This window comes from Nansenia antarctica (assembly GCF_963989245.1).
Source record: "Nansenia antarctica genome assembly, chromosome: 1".
Classification (NCBI taxonomy): domain Eukaryota; kingdom Metazoa; phylum Chordata; class Actinopteri; order Argentiniformes; family Microstomatidae; genus Nansenia; species Nansenia antarctica.
In genome coordinates, this window is record NC_137674.1 from 78,235,222 (window position 1) to 78,258,979 (window position 23,758).

General features: G+C 46.3%; 1 protein-coding gene across 1 annotated transcript in view; it reads left to right on the forward strand.

The window, feature by feature from the left end:
- The window catches only part of LOC308153227 (protein diaphanous homolog 3-like), a gene marked incomplete at both ends in the record, with an annotated part of 304,860 nt that overhangs the window by 70,616 nt on the left and 210,486 nt on the right, over positions 1-23,758 (forward strand). The gene's annotated exons all lie outside the window — the stretch shown is intronic.

Consider the following 23,758-nt stretch of genomic DNA (forward strand, 5'->3'; position numbering starts at 1 on the left):
GGGATACATTAGTAAAACATGAAGTCATGCAGGCCTCATAACTAATGGGAGGGGGGCGGGGGAGGATGAGGAGGAGGAGGGCCAGAGGGTCGTTCTCTCATAGTTTGATTTCTGACTGGGTGGTCTGGCTATTTCTGGCTGCCTTCAACATGTTCGCTCTAAACTGACTTCAAACGTCATCACCAGATCCTTTAATAAGCCTCAAGGACTTGTCTTTTATATGGAAAAACAAAACTCCCTGAGAAGTAGTAGCCTTATTACCACTATATTCGATTTCTGTTTGACGTTCATGAATTTGACAGTTTTCCGGCGTTTTTGTTCGAATGGAGAGTCTGGTGTTATTGATTTAACTGTCAATCTATTTGCTTGTATTCTGGACTGTAACTGCAGAACTAAATTAAACTGTTTTGAACAAGAGGCATATTGGCAACAAAAAATCCCACAATCTGACAAGTCCGATCAGTGGAGTATGAATTACTATCTCTCACTCTGTATCCAAACTGTTTCAAATACTGTAACACTTCCAATAAGCGCAGAGTCGCAACAAACGCCTGTCTCCAATAATAGCCACTAATGACATTGAAGGAAATAAGCTGTGATGTCGCCGGTGTGTATTCTAGTCTGACAACTCCATCTTTGTATCGAACCGTTAATAAATTACCATATTTATTAAAGATGAAAGTTGAATCTGTTTTGACAGATTTATTGTAGGCTAATAATTGTCATAATGTTGGTGTAGATTTGTTCTAAGTATGGACTATACTATATTCGGCTCTGTCATATCACAAATTGGAGTTTGGCAACAATGGCGAGGGTTCAGCAAAATAACTGCCGTTCTCCAATACGCACCGTGAGCTCTTTGTGGTTAAAGCAAACAACTGCCCGGGCTTTTACGGTATTCAGAATATATATCTGTTTTTCCCCTCATCACATTTCATTTAATAAGCTCCTTTAATGAAGGCTTCTCAATCCTATCCTAACTTTTTGATGAGCTTGACAGAAGACATCACATTTCAGCCTATTAACGTCAAACCGAGTATCTAACTTGTTCCAATGAAGGTACTGGTTGTACCATCAATAACCATTTTGTGAGGCAGAAGCCATTAGCAGGTGTAGTGTGTCTGGAGAGAGAGTATGTGTCTCCTGGGGATTGGAAAGGCCCCCTCCTCCACTCTGCTGTGTTAAAGAGAGTAGAGCTACCCTCTGTTCTCAGACGGCACTGCACTGCAGAGGGGCTGGTCTGTTCGGAGAACACAACGGCACACCCACGTCTGGGTTCCTGCGTTCGGCACAGTTCCTGAAGTCGGCATCAGAAGCTCACTCTTTTTCCTATGTGCACATGTCCTACTCTATACATGCATGTTCACAGTACCCATGTTCTCAATCGGATAGAAAATTAAACCTTAATTGGACAGATTTACAAAAGACACAGAGATGCACAGTGTGATCCTGTAATTGTTGTTTTCCAAACTGTGTGTGTGTGTGAGAGAGTCACACACACACACACACACCCACACCCACGCTGAGTGTGACTGTGGGTGTGTGTGTGCGTCCCAGGTGTTTTGTCCTTGGTTGACTTCCTGCTGCGTTAGCTGCTCTGACAGCCAGATCCCCACACCTCCCCTCGTCTCCTCTCTGCTCGTCTCGTCAGCTCAGATGAAGGTTGTGGCCCAGGGCTTTCTTTCTCTCTGAGGTTTGGGGATTAGGAGCTCTGTAAGACATTGCCACTTACTCTGCCAACATGAGGCAAAGGCTTAGCAACAAACCTTTAGTCATCACCCAGCCCACTCTCACTCCATGTTTTTTTAGCTTGATGTCACTTTTTTCCCGTTGTGCGTACGCGTCATTTTGTTGATTTACATATCTCCCACTTCTTAAATACAGTTCCCTCCCTAAGTATCCTTTTGACTCTATACTCCAACAGTTTGGATTTTAAATTAAACAATGTTATAAGGTTAAAGAAGACATTGAATGTTGTTTTTCGTTCAGATTGGTTTCACCATTTAGAAATTACAACTGTTTTTATACAGGGCAACATTGGGAACGTTGGCTTGACAGTGTTTCTGGTTAGTCCAGGTGTGTTACGTCACATCATTAGTGCAGGCGTAAGAGAGCTGTCAATGTGTAGTATAGGGCTGTCCCAAACGACTATTTTTCTAACGATTAATCTAGCGATTATTTTTCGGTTAGTCGATTACTCTAACGACTAATTTAACGATTAGTCTAACGATTATTTTTTTTACTGTTCGGTTAATGTATCACTTAATTTCCCCCAAAATAATGGCTGTATTGTCTCTCTCTGTTTAACAGTGTCTTTATAAAGCACTCTGGGTAATAGCTGCTGCTCTTATAAAACAAAGCAGCGTGTGACATGCACATTACTCAGACGGCCGCCCCTTTAAATGATCAGCTGATGTATAGGGGCTGTCTGTGGTCCCGCAATTAAACACAGACACCTTTAATTCGGCGACCTACTACTACTACTACTACTACTACTACTACTACTACTACTACTACTACTACTACTACTACTACTACTACTACTGTAACTGCCTCTGTCAAACAGCCCCAGACACAGGGCAGACTCACTGCTATGTTTAGCCAACTTGAATGCCAACATGGCCATCAGGGTTTTTCCTGGCTCAAAATGACGCGGAGGTGGTACCAGTGGTGTTTGACATCGGGGGGGACCCATGAAGCAGGGCTGTCTGGGGGTCCTTAAACATCAAACACTTAATTTCTTGCATTCTGGTGAATTGATATGCACCAATTTGTGCCCTTTCTGCATCAATTTATGGTGGAAATGTCATTATTTATGTAAAGGAAAACACAATATTCAGGCACCAGATGACCATTCAAAATATAATGTAATATAATGCAATATAAGGCTCTCTCAGGCATTCTGTACTTTCAAATATGTATTCTCCTTGAGCAGTCAACATACTATCAGCTATTTCACTAGCAAAAACGAAAGCTAACTTATTTGCGAAACAGAGCCCCCGCCACCACGTCGGCGCAGTGCCGCAATTGCAGTTAGATTATTTATTTCTTTGCGACGCACATTACGCAAGTCGACGCGTCGTCCCAGCCCTAGTGTAGTATTGATTCTAGGCTTTGCGTTTGCCTTTGGAGTCTGCTATTGGTGTCTGTCAACATGAGGACCAACAAGCTGTCAATGAAGGTCAAGGAAGTGGTTATTAGGCTCAAAGATCTAAAAATAAATATCAGAAATGTAGCAAAAAAAAGTACCTTGCCAACCTTGCCAGAATCAACAGTTTGGAACATCATTAAAAAGTAGAAAAAAATCTGGTGAGCTAAAGGGCTGGTAGGCCAAGGAAGACTTCTGCAGTGGATAACAGAAGAATGGTCACCATAATTAAGAAAACCCCCAAAACAACTGTCTCAGATCAGGAGCATTCTCCAGGAGGGAGGCATGGATGTGTCCGAGACTACCATCCGCAGAATAAATCACCAGCTGAATTAGAGAGGCTTCGCTGCCAGGTGATGTGTACAGAAACATCTTGTCTGCTCGAGTACAAGCAAATGCCTAAAAATGGTACGGTGCTTCATCACACAGTTAGACAATGACCTTGAGCAGTTAGGGAGTGGCCATGTCAATCTCCAGATTTAAATCCAATTGAACATGGATTTAATTTGCTAGAGGGGATGACTTGAGGCAAAAAAGACATCAAAACAAACAGCACCTGAAGTTGGCTGCCGTACAGGCCTGGCAGAGCATCACCGCATAAGATACCCAGTCAATAGGTCACAGACTTCAGGCAGTTATTGCATTCAAAGGATTTTCGACCAAATACTAAATATAAGTGCCTCATTTTGGCATTGAACCCCCCACCCCCAATACTTTTGATGCCGTGAAATATGTGGAGGTCATTTAACATTTTTGGTCATTTCTAAATGGTAAAAACAATCTGAACGAAAACAACATTGAATAGAAGCTGATAATCTCTTCGTTGACTTGACTGTATTGTCATCACAGTTGTTTGATTTCAAATCCAAACTGACTATAGAGCCATGAGATGAAGAAAGGGCTTACTTTTCCCCAGACTTCTGGAGGCTAGGACACTGTATATGATTCCAGAAGAAATGGAAGGACTAAGCCCAGGGATGGTATCCCTCCCGCCCCCCGTAAAGGCTCATGCAAATCATCCCAACAGGAATGACAGTAGCCTTGCGTCATCTTTTGGATCCAGACGCCTTGTCTGACTTGTCTGACATGCATTTGATCCACATTCTGGCTGCTTCAGTGTTTGATGTCTGGGGGGCCGACGGGCCGGGTTCTGGGTGGGGGGTGATAGTGGGGGTGGGGGGGTGGGCAGGTTTTCCGGGGTATTATATTCCCCAGCTCCCTCTGCTCTCAGACGAGGTGTCTGATTGGACCGCTGACTGATGTTTCCATTACTGCCCTGGCTGTTATGACTGACATTTATATTCTTCTTCTCGTTTTCTTTTTTTTCTTCTTCTTCATCCCTCTCTCTCTTTCTTTCTCCCGGTTGAGGAGTTCATCCCCATAGCCTGGCGGGGGATGTTAAATAGATCTGAAAAGACACCTGTTCCTTTTTTATTTATTTTTATTTAAATAATTTTTGGCTCCGTCTGTCCAGACGGTGTAAATGTTTAACTTGATGACCAGTAGATGAGGCCAGGTCAGGGAGATGGATTACCCTTGCTGCTCTTTTATGTCCTATTTTTTCTCTCCCAGATTAGATTGTCATCTCCTCGGTTGGATTGTCAGACTGAAAATGATCTCAGTATGGATGTTCAAATATCAATCCTGAGAGGTTATGAACTATAGTCAGTATGCAGCATAGGTACTTTGCGTTTGTGGATTCGGATTAGATTTTTTTTTCTCTCTGCACTCTGCTCCCCTCTCTTCAAAGCTCTGACGTAATATGCATGAGAAATTGGTCATAAGCTTTGCCTGGGAAACATGGATTCTTTTTGGTTTACCAGTTAGTCCGCCATGTGTAATGTTCGATCAATAACATTGATCTCAGAGCTTAATGATGAAACAAGCTCCAACTCGAATATCCATTGATATTTTCTGTAGAAGGATACATTCCATGCCAGTGTGTGTATTCGGCCACCCTGCATTTGCAGCAATGGTGATACTTAATCAATAAATGGCCATATGACCCCATCTAGAATGTTTAACCTGTGTATGTGTGTGTGTGTGTGTGTGTGTGTGTGTGTGTGTGTGTGTGTGTAAAATAGTAAAGTTGTAGGGAACAATCGCCCTGGGGCCTCGTTCAGAAGGACAAGGACGCAGCAGGAGACAAATGGACAGTTCACATGTTTATTGACATACACACACACACACACACACACACACACACACACTCACACACACACACACACACACACACACACACACACACACACACACACAGCTAGGACACTCAGACAGTGTACTGTAAGTGGTTTCTGTAGGAAACAGTGAATAATGTAATTACAGTAAGTAATACCCTAATAATAGTCATAAAGTATAACAGTAAAGGCAGTACAGTTGAGTGGGAGAGGAGAGGGAGTCCAGGGTAATGGTGCTGGGAGCAGCCCAGGGGGGTGTGTCCCCTCTGTTGGAGGAAGACTAATGTGTCTGAGTCACATGGTATCTGGTAGGTCCCGCTAACTGCCCTCTGATTGGGGGAGTGATGTAGTAGTTGCCAGGCAGGTCAGGTCAAGGTGACCAATGACAGGTCAGGGGAGTGCGAGGTCCTGAAGCGGACAACTCGTAAACAAGGGAAGCCTGCTCCTCTAGAAGTTCACCATAGTCAGTGAAGGACTGAGTGAGAGGTTTTATGTACCGTGGGTGTGGGTGTGGGTGTGGGTGTGTGTGTGTGTGTGTGTCTGCGCGCGGCCAAGCGCAGGGCTCCCTTTCCACCCTTCCTCCTCACCCATCCTACAGTACCTCCCTCTCCCCTCACCCCTTCCTCCTCACCCATCCTACAGTACCTCCCTCTCCCCTCACCCCTTCCTTCTCACCCATCCTACAGTACCTCCCTCTCCCCTCACCCCTTCCTCCTCACCCATCCTACAGTACCTCCCTCTCCCCTCACCCCTTCCTCCTCACCCATCTTACAGTACCTCCCTCTCCCCTCACCCCTTCCTTCTCACCCATCCTACAGTACCTCCCTCTCCCCTCACCCCTTCCTCCTCACCCATCCTACAGTACCTCCCTCTCCCCTCACCCCTTCCTCCTCACCCATCCTACAGTACCTCCCTCTCCCCTCACCCCTTCCTCCTCACCCATCCTACAGTACCTCCCTCTCCCCTCACCCCTTCCTCCTCACCCATCCTACAGTACCTCCCTCTCCCCTCACCCCTTCCTTCTCACCCATCCTACAGTACCTCCCTCTCCCCTCACCCCTTCCTCCTCACCCATCTTACAGTACCTCCCTCTCCCCTCACCCCTGCCTCCTCAGCCCACCACTGCTTTTATCTCTGTGTCAGTGCTCAGTGGAGATGTGCTTCGTCCCTGGGATAAGCCTGGGATGTAATGTAAAGCCTATAATTTCCCAAGGGCCCAATAAAAACACTAGCCCTGTCTCCCAGCAGTCCACAGGGCTTTGCCTTGGAAGTGAAAAATCTACGCCGCAGATATTTCTGAAGAGAATGATAATTTTTCTTTCATTCCCCCCCCCACACACCCCCACCCCTTCCACTCATTCCACCCATCCCTTTTCCCTCCTGTTCCCATAAAGAGGCCTGGCGTATTTCTAGTGACGGCAGAAACTAGTCGCTAGAGAGCCAAAGTAAAAGCGAAGGGGAGAGAGAGAGAGAGAGAGAGAGAGAGAGAGAGAGAGAGAGAGAGAGAGAGAGAGAGAGAGAGAGAGAGAGAGAGAGAGAGAGAGAGAGAGAGAGAGAGAGAGAGAGAGAGAGAGAGAGAGAGAGAGAGAGAGAGAGAGAAAGAGAGAGAGAGAGAGGAGAGAGAGAGAGAGAGAGAGAGAGAGAGAGAGAGAGAGAGAGAGAGAGAGAGAGAGAGAGAGAGAGAGAGAGAGAGAGGAGGAGAGAGAGAGAGAGAGAGAGTGGAAGACAGAAATCTGTTCATATCCCATATGAGTGGATTGTGTTTGGTCTTTGACATGTCAGTGCCACGTCAAATCACACTTCCTGACTTCATGCCCTGCTCAGCCCCCATACGTGCCGCTTCTACTGAACACACCTCACTGAGCTTCAGACGACAGGACTTTCTGCTCCGAGGGCTTCATGAACAGACCAGACTGGTTTAGAGGTGCCAAATTGCTCATGCATTAGCCTTAATCTGAGTAACTTGCATGATGTGAGACCTAATAATATCTTCTCCCTCACGCCTCTTTGGCCCAATCCCAATTCACCTTTTGCCCCTACCCCGCCGTTTTGCGCGTTCACGTGTAGGGGTAGGGCAAAGTGGTAAGGCCATTTTTTCAGACTCCAAACAGAGGGTCAAAATGTGAGTGTTGCCTTGCGAATCATCTGCAAGATAGTGGCAAATGCACAAGGAACACACTTTTTTTTTTGTTAATAATGATTTAATTTAAATTATGATAACCATCGTATTATCTTAGTTTAATGTCATTTCAATGTATTATAGACCTTTTCTTTATAACAAGCATAACTAGCCAAAAATCACTAGTATGCTGTATGCCGCCCAATATGCCGCTCCCCGTGTGTGCCCCAGCCATATCCGGATCTGGCGAGCTGGGATTCGAACCCAGTCCCCGGTGGGCAGCATGCACTAGTGGCCAGTGCTTAGACCGCTACACCACCGCGGGGCACGCATTTCCCCCCTTTGATGGAATATGACGCCCAAAAGCACCAAAGTTGTTGCACTTGTTACCGCTCCTCTAATATCAGTGCAGACTGGCAGGGTAGGAGCAGGGTTGTTAGCCTACAGAACACCGATATTCTGTCATGAACTGGCCTGATAATGAAGCATTTTTCTTTTTTATTTGATGACTTGTTTGATCGATTGATAGTGTGAAACTTAAGTTGTGAACGAATCCCCAGCGTCCATACTTTTCTATGATACTACTGATGACGTATCAGGGTCTTGAAGGGTTCCTATTTCATAAGGGAAGATTTCAACCACTACCCCTTGTAACTGTTCCGAGGGGCAAGCCGAAAAGCAAGTGGCACTCCAAAACGAGGGGTAGGGGTAACAATGTGAAATGCAGAGTTCCTTCCTGTCAGCTCGCTCTCGCTGTCCTTCACTTTGCATGTGTGTAGAAACACCGCAGACCGCTTAGGGAGATGCGACAGGACCAAGGGAACAGAAGCACCAAGACATGGAGGTGTTGTGGAGAGCCTCAAATAGAGTGTGTGTGTGTGTGTGTGTGTGTGTGTGTGTGTGCACGCCTGCGTGTGTGTGTGTGTGTGTGCGCACACTTACCATTGTTGTTGAGGGCCTCTAGTGGGATGAGGCGGGGTGGTTGGACTGGGTCAGTTTATAAGAGGTTGGAGTTGCCACTCAGACCATTCCTGATGGCAATGAATGGAATCTCAATGAAATACATCTTCAATGTATGACATTTGAAAGTTTACAATCTGTAGTTTCAGAATATGTAAAAAAAAAACTGGTGACTGGTGTCACATTTTGTATTAGATGATGGGTAACTTTATATCATAGCCTCTTCAGCCACTCAGGGCGTCATGGTGTGGTTGAATATTGTCATAATGATAGGCCTATCTGTAATTGTCAATGTTGTAAAAATATTGTTCTCTCAAAAATAGAACAGTGCCCCCTGAGACGTCTGTGTGGGCATATGGAGGTGAATGAGAGAGGGCTGCAGGTGACCAGGAGACTCTTAGATGTCTCCTCTAGGACAGCCGGAGCTGTGCTCTGAGTCAGAAGGAGATGTCACTCTGCATCGCTGTCAAACAGCCTGCTTTAGGACCCTAGAGAGGGCCTGGCCTGCCCAGTACTGTCCTGGTGGAGAGGGAGGGAGGGAGGGAGGGATAGAGGAAGAAGGGAGGGAGGGAGGGATGGAGGGAGGGATGGATGGATGGAGAAAGGGATGTTGGGAAGGATAGAGGGATGGAGGAATAAGAGAGGTAGGGAGGATGGGGGTGGAAGGGAGTGATGGGGGGGGGGGGGTGTGAGGGAAAAGACACACACACACACACACACACACATTCACACTCTCACACTCTCATGACCCACTAGGGACAGTTTTCATCTTTTTCATTGCTCTGTCCAACACAATTGATGTTCTGTGTCTTCCAATGGTCAATTTGTTCAGTAAGGCCTATCTATTGTGCAGCGGTGTTGGTATATCACACTCTATCTTGTTATCATTTCTAGATCCAACACTTGGTCTTGACCTCTGGCCTGCTTTTGACCTGCTGTTTTCATTACTTCCTGCTCAGTCGCTGCAGATTATTATTGGATTGTTACCATGGCAGCCATTGATGGATCGTCGTTGATTGTTCCCAACCCCGAAGGCATCTTCTAGAGATCACTAGAGAGCAAGCCCTAACTGCAGATCCACTGCCAGGCAGGCGCCCTAATCAAAATGGATTCTCTGACTGAAAGTGCTTCTTCTGGCTGTCATTTTGGAGTTTTAGATGAGCGGCAGTTTGGCAGAGGATATGTGAAGTTAGCTCTGGTGCCTCTCCTGACATTGCTTTTCTTTCACCTCTGGGCTGACCGGAGCTGTTTTAGCATGCATACAGCATGCCTTCATCCTCACCCCCCCCCCCCACACACACACACACACCTCTCCAGTTCCACAGGGTCAGCCGCTCTGCCAAGGCTGGTGTTTGTACTGTATGTCTTATCAGGTTTCTCCTCTTCATGCAGGCCTCACATCAAAGTAATTCCCTGCTTCTTGCAAGTTCACAGGCTCCCTCTGACCCAAGCTGCCCCCCCCCCCCCCCCCCCCCCGTCTCACCCCCTCTTCCCCCCTCCCACCTGACGAGAGGCCACAGTGCTAGCCAGCAGCACGGGGAGGGGGAGGAGAGCTAGACTTCAGGGCATAATTTTATTAAATGGATGTGATAAATGGTTCTGACAAACAAGTGGAAATTGGTTTTTGATATTATATTAAAACTGACCTTCAGGTTTAAGGCCCCAGATTTGTTATTGTGTCAGCTCTACAATAGCGGCCCCCTCTTCAGCTGGCTCTAATAAGCCTGGGAGGGCCGGCCGGGAGGCTCCTCTGCACTCTGATCTGTGAATACAAAAACACACACACACACACACACACACACACACTCAAACACACACTCACACACACACACACACACACACACACACACACACACACACACACACACACACACACACACACACACTCAAACACACACTCAAACACACACTCACATACATACACACACACACACACACACACACACACACTCACACACACACACATACACACACTCAAACTCACACACACACACACACACACACACACACTCAAACACACACACACACACACACACACACACACACACACACACACACACACACACACACACACACCTCCTCTATCTGCTAATGGTTTAATTCATGCCCTCTCTGCAGTGGGCCAATTCATCTCATTTAGGCAGATCATATTGATGTTTCTCTCCTAATTTCGAGTAATAATGTAAAACACACTGCCTGTCTGTTACATCTGTGTTAGCTTTGTACAGGTGCGTCCTCATCTACAGTCATTTACCATTTCAAATGTTGATGTCAGTCCAATCCAGACTTGCTGTTACTTGGACTGGCAGGTAGCTGCAGTGTTGTCCTTGGTCCCTTGTGTCCACTCAGTCAGTTCCTACATGTATTAGATGCCCTCTGTGGTGGCGTGTGTCTGTGTGCTTGTGCACACTCTCTGTCCACGTACCCACTACGCTGCTCTAAGTGGATCTAAGGACATTATGACACTCCACTTAATTTATGTCTTAAATATAACCTAGAACTCTACAGCTGTGCCTATGACACTGACACACACACACACACACACACACACACACACACACACACACACACACACACACCCTCCCACTCTAGCTGTGCCATTGGTGTGATGGCTGATTGCTGGGAGTGTGGTGGCAGGCTGCAGGCAGCAGCCCTGTAATTAGACTGATGGGCTTGTTAATGGATCCCACACAGGGACGCATACATAGGACATTTAATATAGGGGAGGGAGAGAAGAGAGATGGGAGGGAGGGAAGGCATAGGTAGGAGAGATGGAGGGAGGGAGGGAGGTGGTTGGTGTGGGGGGTGGTCTTCCAGAGACCATTACAGTAGCTTTTCGGCTGTTGTGGAGCCTGGATTTAGAGGAATGAAACTCGGCCTACAATATTAGCAGTTCTCTCTTAGATTCTGTACTTGCATTTGTTAAACATGTTTTTCTTTTTGCTAAATTTTTTCAGAACTTTGTGATTTGAGGACAAAATACATTTTCTAATCTGCCAAATGTTTCTGTCAAACATGAGGCAATAGCTTGATATGCCCGCTGTCATTGTAACCCATTAAGGACATAATTCAAAACTCTCTAATTGCAAGTCTAAGTAGTTATGTAATGATGCAGTGTCTCTCTCTGGCTGTTGTGTGTGCTGCATTGACAAACAGGGCAGTTTTTTTGGAGACAGCTGCATTGATTTAGTTAGCTCAGATTCATATTCTAAGTGTTGCCATTGTTCATAAGAGATGCCTTGTCTCTGCTTGCTGTCCAAGCCCAGGCCTTACTCAACAGGACAGCGCTTGCTGCTGTGGAATGACCAATGAAATCTCAACGTATTAATTGGTCGAGCTAATCTACCTGGCTACCTGACAACTTCATGAACATGAGTTTGTGGTCAGTCATCGAAGCCCCAGCCACAGAGCATTGGCTTTAGGCCAGAAGAGGAATGCATGCTAATGCCATACATTTGAACCTAACTAGGGACTGCTGCTTATTGCAAGGGATTTTCTTCTCTCTCTCTCTCTCTCTCTCTCTCTCTCTCTCTCTCTCTCTCTCTCTCTCTCTGTCACTCAAACACTCTCTCTCTCCTTTCTCTCACTGCCCCCCCAGCCTAGCATCTCTCTCTCTCTCTCCCTTTGCCCCCCCCCCCCAGCCTAGCCTCCCACTCATTGCATTTAAGATTCAGATTCAATTTAATTGTCATTGGCAGAGTACAAGTACAGAGACAACTAAACACATTCGGCATATAGCCAGATCATTGCAATAGGGCAAAAGACATAAGCAGATATATGTACAGTGAGATATGTACAGATAAGGGCGAGATATGTACATTAAGATATATGCTGTATGATATGTACAGAGCATATTGATTTATTAATACAGTAGTGGGCAAAAGCTGAGTTGAAGCCCTGAGTGGTAGAGGTTATTTTAGGTTCCTAACTGGCTTCTGTTGTTCCTAACTGACTTCTGTTGTTCCTAACTGACTTCTCGGTTCGGTTTGTTTTTGAAGACACAGCAGAGTAAGTGCCTGTGGAGAGTTGGACAGAGGATGAGGTGAACTTGTACAAAGCTTGTCAATCCCCCCCCCCCCCCCTCACACACACACACACACACACACACACACACCCACGCACACACACTCCCAGTCTGAAAAGGCTCTACCTGAGTCACTGGTTGATCACTGGCATTTTAAAAAGCCATGGTCTCATGAACAGCCATGTGGAGTTTCAATTGATTTTGAGCCAAGTTGCCAACCAGGCGAGACGTTTGACGCAACACAACGTTTCCTGTAGAGGAAGATAATGAAACGACGCCTGAAGTCGTAATCGTTCAGGCCTAACTGTAATCGGTTCCCTCAACAGGACTATAATTGTTATTTCTCCTCACGTCGACTCAGAATCTGTGTGTGTTATTCAAATAACGAACTGACGGTGCAAATCGTCGGGTGATCAGATGTTGTCGGTGTTCATGTTGCCATGGTGCTATGAGTCACCACCTCATATCTAGCTCTCCTATAGGCCTCTCTAATTCCACCCCATAATACTGACGGTCAGTATCGCTGACTCATGGTGATGTACGTGTGGGTGGACAGACAGACAGACAGGCATTGATGGAGTAAGCCACACAGAGCGAGTCTGTCCATGTCAGCCTAGACCCAGACGGGAGAGGGAGGCAGGGAGACGGAAAGGGAGGATGAACGAGCGGCAGAGGGGGAGAGAGAGAGGGAGGGAACGAGGGAGGGCCTGTCCATCAACACAAACACACACAGCATCTCTGATGTCTCCACTTCACACTTCACACAGCGTCAGAAACATTAGAGCAAGGGGGAGTTGGCCATCAAATCGAGAAGCTACACCGACAGAACTGTAAAGAGAGAGAGAGGCAGGAAGGGAGGGAGGGAGGGACGGAGGGGGAAAGAGTGAGAGAGCTAGAGGGAAGAGTAAGGAAGAAAGAGTTTCTCACCGACTTACACAATGATAAAGATGCTTACAGGCGAATGAAACCGTTTGGTTTTGTTAAGACACTTTTGTAGCCTGCTCCACTGCTATCTGTGTGTTGGGGCTATGGAGCCGTGTGGTTCGGCTGGTGAACTGGAAAACTGCTGCCCTCAAAGTGAAACAAATATGGGCCATTTAGATTAATGTCCTCATTTACAGTCAAAACAAGGGCATAGAGGAGGAGAGGGAGGGAGGGAGGGATGGAGGAGGGCGGTGGGTGGTGGTGGGAGGGGGGTGTGGTGGATGAAATGGTTTCACACAGACTGTTTGGAGAATTGAATGACTTTATGTAATTAGATAATCCCTCCCTAGGGATGATTGAAGAAGCAGAATAATTCCCACCCTAGTTTGTGTTCAGTACGAGGCCTCTGCTGAATAGGCTACGAGTCCAAAACCATGTCCAAATACCACAGTTCCCAATCACAAGCTTTCCTCCGTCTGCAAAAGGTGTGTGTCTGTGTGCCCGCTTGTGTGTGTGTGCCTGCTTGTGTGTGTGCATACGTGTGTGTGTGTGTGTGTGTGTGTGTGTGTGTGTGTGTGTGTGTGTGTGTGTGTGTGTGTGTGTGCGTGCGTGCGTGTCCCACTGCTAATTGCAGCCAGATCACAGGCCAGCCCTGTGTTACCGGTGTAATGACAACAGAAACAAGGGCAACCCAGTGCGATGCCCCTGACAACTTGGAGATCAGAAGCGACAGCCCTACTCAAAACCAACCATCACCCCAGCCATTATGATAGAGAGGAGAGAAGAAAGAGAAAAATTAAAGACGGGGGTGGGGGTGGGGGTGGGGGGGGGGGGGGCAGGGAAAAGCCAGTGAAACGGCCTGCTCTATATCGGGTAGTCCCATATGAACGCTGGCTTCTGCCTCCTGTCTCCGTGTGAGTTCCCTGGAGGAAGCTGCTGTAGTCAGTTGCAGGACGCTGGGAGTTAATGTTTTATTTCTGGTTCACCGGCGGCGCGGAGTAGCTAGCAGCCCTGGCCTCGCAGCCTTGCAGAGGGGGGATTCTCCCGGGGGCCCGGTGGAGAGTCAAGCTACCTACCCATGAAGTTAGCCAGATAAGGTGGCTCATTTTTCTCTTTGATTTATGACTGTTTTTGTTCCCAGGGAACGGGATGATGAATTTGTTTTCTCCCCGTTTTTAATGTCTGGCTCGGTGAGTGACTTTGCCCCCTCGGTCCTGCTACGGCCTATACCTCTTAAGTGGATGATGCCACATATGTTAGGCGGCCGACACTTTGGGCTTGACTGACACGTTATTATTATTGTTATTATTATGACTCCCCCCAGTGAGCATAAATTACTGTAAACTCGTGAATATTTAAGAGGCTAGCGGGGGAGATCTAGCCAGGCTTGACGTGCTTCATTCATCTTGCACCGGGTGCGGTTCTGCCGTCCTGTCACGGCCCACGCCGCCGCTCCTGAAGGTCGGCTACGTGCATTAACCTTGCGTCTGTCTGCGTCGGAACGGGGACCGCGGCGGGCGGCCGCTCCCAGAGACCAATCATGTGTCAATTAGCGGTGCGGCGCGATGACGTGTGTCTGGGCACCCGCCGGCTCTCCTTAGTGATGCTGGCCCAGTGCCAACACTTTAAAACGCCACCTTTCCTGACTTTCAGGTACTGTCGGTACCAGTCTGCTGTACCGTTGGTCAAAACTAGCGGTCCACAGCATTGCTTTGACCAGTCTGATGATGTAAGGTCAGTCATGATGACTGGATGGAAGGAAGGAGAGAAGGAGGGATGGAGAGAAGGAGGGATGGAGAGATGGAGGGATGCAGTTCAAGAGTATGATCAAGAGCGGTGAGCGATGGGAGGTGTGTTTTGGTTTTCCCTGCGTCGCTCCAGACAAGGACTAGACATCCTGCCAAGGAAGTGATTGAAGTGCCTCATTTGGGATGTGGGAGGGTTGCTACACACTACTAATGAAAGCCAAGGCCACACACACACACACACACACACACGCAAACTTCAAAGTGGTTATATCACTCTCTCTTCCTCCAGACTCCAGACAGGGCACCAAATGTACTTCAGAAAGAGCACATGTTCTTATTCATTAGTCCATACATACTCCAGCTCATAACCAGCAGGACAAGTCTGTCTGCGCATGTAAGAGGGGAAGGAATAGAAAACAAGTGGGCTCTCTCAACCTCGGTTTCTGCTCATGTTCAGCAGGGAGCCTGGAGGCTTTCTTGTTTGTGTAATTGTTTGTGTAATTGTAATTGTTTGTGTAATTGTCATGTGTAGGACAGACACACACTGAGTGGCCTGCTGATGCAGAAGTGACCAGCCTTTTATCTCAGTCAGAGGAGCACTCAGCCAAGCCACGGACGCTGTTGTTCAGTCCCTCTCCCAATGTTTCTGTCTTTGTATCGTCTCCTCTCTCCCTGGGTGGGTGGGTGGGTGGGTGGGTGCGTGGGTGGGTGGGTGCGTGCATGGCCATACATTTTGATGTCATTCACACGGCTGTTCAAAAGAGGCTGTTGCTGGGATGGATTGCTTTTGCCTGGGCTCAGCAGCAGCATTCACCTGCCGTGTCACAAAGACGTGCCCGCAAGACAGAGGGTGGTTTCATCATGAGAGGAGGACAGAGTCTCTGTCTGGGTGTCTGTCTGTCTGTCTGTCTGTCTTTCTCTTTGTCTGTCTATTTGTCTGTCTCTTTGTCTCTCTGTCTCTCTGTCTGTCTGTCTTTCTCTCTGTCTGTTTGTCTCTCTGTCTCTCTGTCTGTCTGTCTTTCTCTTTGTCTATCTGTCTGTCTTTCTCTCTGTCTCTTTGTCTGTCTGTCTGTCTGTCTCTCTGTCTGTCTGTCTGTCTCTCTGTCTGTCTGTCTCTCTGTCTGTCTCTCTGTCTCTCTGTCTCTCTGTCTGTCTGTCTGTCTGTCTCTTTGTCTGTCTCTTTGTCTGTCTGTCTGTCTTTCTCTCTGTCTGTTTGTCTCTCTGTCTCTCTGTCTGTCTGTCTTTCTCTTTGTCTATCTGTCTGTCTTTCTCTCTGTCTCTTTGTCTGTCTGTCTGTCTGTCTGTCTCTCTGTCTGTCTGTCTGTCTCTCTGTCTGTCTGTCTCTCTGTCTGTCTCTCTGTCTCTCTGTCTCTCTGTCTGTCTGTCTGTCTGTCTCTTTGTCTGTCTCTTTGTCTGTCTGTCTGTCTCTCTCTTTGTCTGTCTGTCTCTTTGTCTGTCTGTCTCTGTCTGTCTCTGTCTCTGTCTGTCTGTCTCTGTCTGTGTCTGTCTTCTCTGTCTTCTCTGTCAGTCTGTCTGTCCGTCTGTCTGCCTGTCTGCTTTGGCTCCTTGTCTGATTGGCCTCAACACTTCTTTTGATGGGTTTAGGGGACAGGCTGTTGGAAACCCACACACCTCTTTCCTTCTCCTCCTGGCTCAGTGTTTTCCAGCGGGTCTTGCCTTCCCTCCCTCCCTCCCTCTCTCCCCCCCCCCCACCGCCGTGTCGCTCCATCGCCAGACAGGACCTGCTGGCTTCCTGTGAAATAATCCTCGCTATGGATCAACTGATTATTTTTCCCCTGCACTCTGCCTCACCTGCTGATGATGAAAAACTAGCACTGCTTGCCCGCTGAGCTATGCATTTCAATGAAGCTCTTGTCAAGACCCCAGACCTGCCTACTCAATATCAACGCTGGCCCGGGCCACGGCCCTCCACCGAGCGGGGGCTAAATTGAATTTTCTCTCCGACATCGGAGGCTCATTGCTCAGCCGCGGCGCTAGCAGCCATCCCTGTCTCCATCAGCCACCACCGTGACACTCTTCCCTGTCAGGGCGCCTCATTTTCCTGACCTATCGACACACACATACATACAAACACACACACACACACACACACACACACAGACAGCACGTCTCTTCCCCACTCCACTCTGCTGAGTGGCGTATGAAAATAGATATTTCATTGCGAGCAGAGGGGAGATGCAGATCTGCTTTCTGAGAGGAATGTTAATTAAACATGCTTATTTCTGCTCTGCTGAGTAAACTGGAGATGACAGTGTCTTTCACTGCTTTATTTCTTTGCCTCTGTTTTAGTGCTTTACTTTCAACTACTTTCAACTACTTACATTTTTGCAAGGTCGCTAGGCCCTCTGTGATTTCTCCTTGTGAAGATGCTATATAGCATTGATGCATATTAACATCACACAGACTCAGCTATAGTACACTCTATATTAATATATACTATATTAACTCAAGCTGCATTATTGCCTTTTATTACTCGGTCTCCACAGGTCAGCTAGAGGAAGAAACTAGAGTGAGAAGATTTGTTGCTATTCAGGTGTTGCATGCCTAGGTCATCATCGATTCTCAATTCATAACTTTGGTTTAAGCTGCTTATTGCTTCTCTCTCTCTCTCTTTCTCTCTCTCCTCTCGTCTCTCTTTTTCCCTCTCCTCTCATCTCTCTCTTTCTCTCCCCATCTCTCTCTCTCTCTCTCCATCCCTCTCTCTCTCCCCATCTCCCTCCCTCTCACCATCTCTCTCTCTCTCTCTCTCTCTCTCTCTCTCTCTCTCTCTCTCTCTCTCTCTCTCTCTCTCTTTCTCTCTCTCAGTAGGCTAGGTGTGAGACTGAAGACCCATCTCTTCAGGCTACACCTTAACTGTCCCTCCTGAATATCTATTTACCCTCTACCCCCCGTTTCTCCAGTGTTATAATAAAAAAGAAAGAAAAACTTCCTTCTTCTAGCACCACGACTGTCAATGGCCCCAGGCCCGAGCATAGATTACTGTTTCCTGCTTTAACTGGTGGATAGATGATTCACTTACTTAGCCAAATGTATTTGTTGTAAGTCGCTTTGCTGAAGGCGTCTGCTAAATGGCTAAAATGTAAATGTAGATCCCTCCTGAGAGGGAGAAAGGGCCTCATTCCTTGCCATACGCCTCTGATTTGACCTGAATGACCTCCCTCTGGTTCTCCACCTGGTTCAGTGCATCTTACTGGTAGTGATCCATTGTTCTCTGGTCTGTTTTTAATGTAAACATGGATATCCTCCTCATTTGCCTATGTACCTGTATGTCAGGCATCATTACATGCAGATGTTTCCCTCCTCCCTCCTGTCTGCTCAACCACAGCAGGTCATTTAGGAGATTTGATTGTGTTGTTATTATTCTTCAACCCATGAAAAACAACAAATGAATCATCATGCCAATGAAGTGGTTGGACACATGTCCCCCCCATCCCCCTTGTTTTTGACAAATGCAATTCAGGTAGCGACCCCCCCCCCCCCCCCCCCCAACGCCCAATTCTGCTTCACCTTGAAAATCCTTACTGACATACATGCTAGAATTTGATTATGTGATGCTGGGAGGCATGTGGCTTGTTGATTAGAAAGGCACAAGGCCTGCATCCTAATAGGGATAGGCATGCAGCAGGGCGCCTCTCTGTCTTTCTCTCTCTCTCCCTCACTCTCTCTCTCTCCCTCTCTCTCTCTCTCTCTCCCTCTCTCTCTCTCTCTCTCTCTCTCTCCCTCTCTCTCTCTCTCTCCCTCTCACTCTCTCTCTCCCCCTCACACTCTCTCGGTCTCTCTGTTTCTCCTCTCTCTGCGCCTCTTCATTCCTTCAATCTGGTTTTCCTTCTCACTCAATAGCTTTCATTTCCACTACCTCTCCATCAGCTCCTCACCCCACCCATCACCTTCTCTCCCACTCTCCCTCACTCTTCCTCTCTCTCTCTCTATCACCACACACACAGTGCGATATGATGGTCTATATATTCCTCTTCTCCTGCGGGAAGTCAATCTCCGTCCAGCAAGGAGTTTACCAATCAATAGGCTGCTCTGATGATGAGGTGTGGAGAGACTGAATGAAGCTCCGTCTCTCTGAAGACGGCGGCCATATTTTCCACATTATTTCTGCTTTTAGAATGTGAGGATGCGATGAGAGTCGGCTGCCTGGCTGGGTCAGCGGTGATTACTACCCTCCTAATGCTCAGGCTAAGTGCTCTCTAAGGAGCAGGAGAAGATGAGCTCTAGGACCTGGACCACTTCCCTCGCCTACAGGGGGGGGGCGGGGGGAGGCGGGGGCTGGGGGAGGCAGACAGACAGACAAGTTAGAAGTTACCTTTATCCATGCCGTTCCATGCATTACAATAAGCCCCTGCCTCGGATTTCTTGCCTCCACCAGCCTCCATGGAATGGGGAATGGTATCTAACGTCGATGTCTGCCTCCATTACAGGGGGGGAGGCAGGTGGAAGCTCACATTGAAGTTAGATACCATTCCTCAATCCATTCCATACATTACAACAAGCCCCCGTCTCGGATTTCGGCCCAAAACAGCCTCCCCTGCTACCCAATCCCACAGCATCACCACTAGTTAGACAGCCACTGTACTATGTTCCATGGTGCATGTTCTTCCTTTACACAGGGGAGTGGGGGTTAAGCTTCGCCACACTAAACAATCACCAATCCCCCTCCTCGAACGCTAGATAAAATCCATATGTTGTCCCTAGCTCCTGATATTACTCTATATTTAATCGCTAGTTCTCGGTCCCCGTGGTTCTAACTAAAACACTATGAAACTAGCTCCATTGCTGCCGTGGCCATGAACACTGATGTGGAGGGCAGGGGGAGGGGGGGGGTCATATGTAGGGGAAGATTATGTAGGGGAGGAGAGCAGGGTCTGATTGAGCACTCCTGGGTAAAGGGACATGGCTCTGAACCCGCTTCAGAACATAGTAATATAATATCTCTATAGGGTCTTACACTGACCGGCATTGACTCTATTTGGGTTATCAATCTTCAATGGTTGCGTCTAGTCGTAGATTCTGTAAGTACGGCCATCTGGCCAACGTACCCTGGGTCCTCGTGGGGAAGAAAGGTGTTCCCTCTGTGTTTCTATGTCCAACCGGCCTCCTCTACTCTACCTCCCTGGGAACGAACTGCTGTTTTCATCACGGACTCAGAAATAATAGCTGTATCCCCGCTGGGTTTGGGACCAGCCAGTATACAGTTTAATCTCTCTAAACCCTACGAGTCTGAAACGTTTCATATCTCATCCGTCTCCAGTAGTTTGATATGGAGCCCATCCCCATTCTGTATACTCGGTTGTTCGGCCCTCTTCAAGGTTGGTCTCCATCTCCTACATAATTGTCCTCGTGTGGGGAAAATTGCTCATCGACGCTTCCAAGCCCCCCCTCCACCCCGCCAGGCCGATCAGAGACAGGGAGGGCCACCAGCCACTCTACAGGCTCTCCGTGGGTAGGATGTGATGGACGCATCCGCTGGAACACTGCTATTACATGTCGTTACCTGATGCTAAAGGGCTCGGAGATGGGTGGCGAAATGGGTCGACTCTGGTTGCTATTTCTCCGAACACCCCCCCCCCCCCCCCCCCCCCCACCGCAATTTAGGCTGTTGTGTTTGTCATGATAATACTTGAGACCGGGTCTCAGAGTAGGGAACAAATGCACACTGTGCAATCAGACTTATCGATTGATTTATCCAGGAGGTCTTGAGGACGGGGGAAGATGTGTTTAGGAGCAGCCAAGAGAGACGAATGTGCATCATCAATAGGGTGGAGAGGGTGAAATCCTCCCAAATTGTTGTTGGTTTCTAACTGGATATGACTTTGTTATTGAATAGTTAATCGCGTTCCTACTGCATATTCTATTAGAGTGAGATGTAAGAGGAGATTGCGTGAGAAATGGACTCTGATCAGCATCTTTAGTCTATCCCCCCCCCCCCTCTCCTCCATTAGTCCAGAGGGAGGTCTTCATCGCAGCTCCTCTAAGTGTTCTGTATGAATCTTAATCGTGTCTAAACAAACAAAAAGCTGATTGGCTCTCGTCTGTTTCCATGCGGTTTTCCTTGGCTTCCCTCCATCATAAACAGCTAGGAGTAGGCCTACAGGGAGATACAGGTGGGGTTGAAGAGAACATGTCCGTCACGTGTCTAGACTTAAGTCTAGAGTTAAAACAACCAAGCTAATAGAATCAAACACCCAACATGTTAGGGGTGCTGAGAAGGATGGTGGTTTATCCTCTATTTGTCTGCGTCAAATGCTTCAACGCATCAGTAATGGTCTTTTTTCCAGGTATCCTGCCCTGTGAGACATCAGTGTTGTATTGTATGGTGTCTATGACTGTTGTATAGTGGTTATGATGGTTGTATAGTGGTTATTAGGGGTGTAAATCACCAGCTTCATCACGATACGATATTATATCGATTTGTTTGTATGACGATACAATGTTTGACGATATCACAATGTCAGTCACGATTCGATTCAAGATCGATATGACGATATGATCGATATGACGCGATATCATATGCCAATCTAACACAATTATCAACTCACAAAAACAACTAGAATATGATTTGACCATTTTATTTGTGAGCTCTTCCAGGTATCCAGCATTTAAATCATATATTATACAGTATTCTTCTGTTACAAAAAGAAAAATAGACCCGTTCACTAGTCTCACAAACAAGAGATATTCAGCTTTAAAACATTAATGTCCTATGAAACAAAAATGCGCGGCCAAGCGATGTCCCCCAGACAGGCGAAGGCGCTGTCCAATCCAGTTGAGAAACTGGACGGGGGCGGGGTGAGCGCGGCCGCTGCAGCGAATGGAATTCCAAAACAAGCGCACCTCAAGCTAAAAAGCGAAAGACAGGACTTTCCTCGTTACTTTTTTAGACGGATTTGGTAGAGGCAACTCATATGGTGACAGTCACGCAGAATGTGCCATTTCAAAATAAAGGTGTATCTTTAAGATGACGATATAGATCGATGTTTTTACATTGCGTCGATGTAATCAGATCGTTAGTCAATGAATCGATGCATCGATGTGAATCGATGTATCGTTACACCCCTAGTGGTTATGATGGTTGTTTTGTGGTTATGATGGTTGTATAGTGGTTATGATGGTTGTATAGTGGTTATGATGGTTGTTTTGTGGTTATGATGGTTGTATTGTGGTTATGATAGTTGTGTAGTGGTTATGATGGTTGTTTTGTGGTTGTGATGTTGTATTGTGGTTATGATGGTTGTATAGTGGTTATGATGGTTGTTTTGTGGTTCTGATGTTGCATTGTGGTTATGATGGTTGTATAGTGGTTATGATGGTTGTATTGTGGTTATGATGGTTGTACAGTGGTTAGGATGGTTGTTTTGTGGTTGTGATGTTGTATTGTGGTTATGATGGTTGTGTAGTTGTTATGATGGTTGTATAGTGGTTATGATGGTTGTATTGTGGTTATGATAGTTGTGTAGTGGTTATGATGTTGTGTAGTGGTTATGATGGTTGTATTGTGGTTATGATGGTTGTGTAGTGGTTCTGATGTTGTATTGTGGTTATGATGGTTGTGTAGTGGTTATGATGTTGTATAGTGGTTGTGATGGTTGTATAGTGGTTCTGATGTTGTATAGTGGTTATGATGGTTGTATTGTGGTTCTGATGTTGTATAGTGGTTATGATGGTTGTATAGTGGTTATGATGTTCTATTGTGGTTATGATGTTCTATTGTGGTTCTGATGTTGTATTGTGGTTCTGATGTTGTATTGTGGTTCTGATGTTGTATTGTGGTTATGATGTTGTATTGTGGTTATGATGGTTGTATAGTGGTTATGATGGTTGTATAGTGGTTATGATGGTTGTATAGTGGTTATAATGGTTGTATTGTATGTGGTTATGATGGTTGTATAGTGGTTATGATGGTTGTATTGTGGTTATGATGGTTTTATAGTGGTTATGCTGTTGTATTGTGGTTGCGATGGCTTTATTGTATTTGGTGATGGTTATTGTATGGTGGTTATGATGGTTATATTGTATGATGGTTATATTGTATGATGGTTATATTGTATGATGGTTATATTGTATGGTGGTTATATTGTATGGTGGTTATGATGGTTATATTGTAGGATGGTTATGATGGTTATATTGTAGGATGGTTATGATGGTTATATAGTATGGTGGTTATGATGGTTATATTGTATGATGGTTATATAGTATGGTGGTTATGATGGTTATATTTTATGGTGGTTATATAGTATGGTGGTTATGATGGTTATATTTTATCGTGGTTATATAGTATGGTGGTTGTGATGGTTATATACTATGGTGGTTATGATGGTTATATTGTATGGTGGTTATGATGGTTATATTGTATGGTGGTTATGATGGTTATATTGTATGGTGATTATGATGGTTATATTGTATAATGGTTATATATGATGGTGGTTATATATGATGGTTATATTGTATGATGGTTATATTGTATGGTGGTTATATATGATGGTTATATTGTATGATGGTTATATTGTATGATGGTTATGATGGTTATATTGTATGATGGTTATATTGTATGATGGTTATGATGGTTATATTGTATGATGGTTATATATGATGGTTATATTGTATGATGGTTATATTGTATGGTGGTTATAT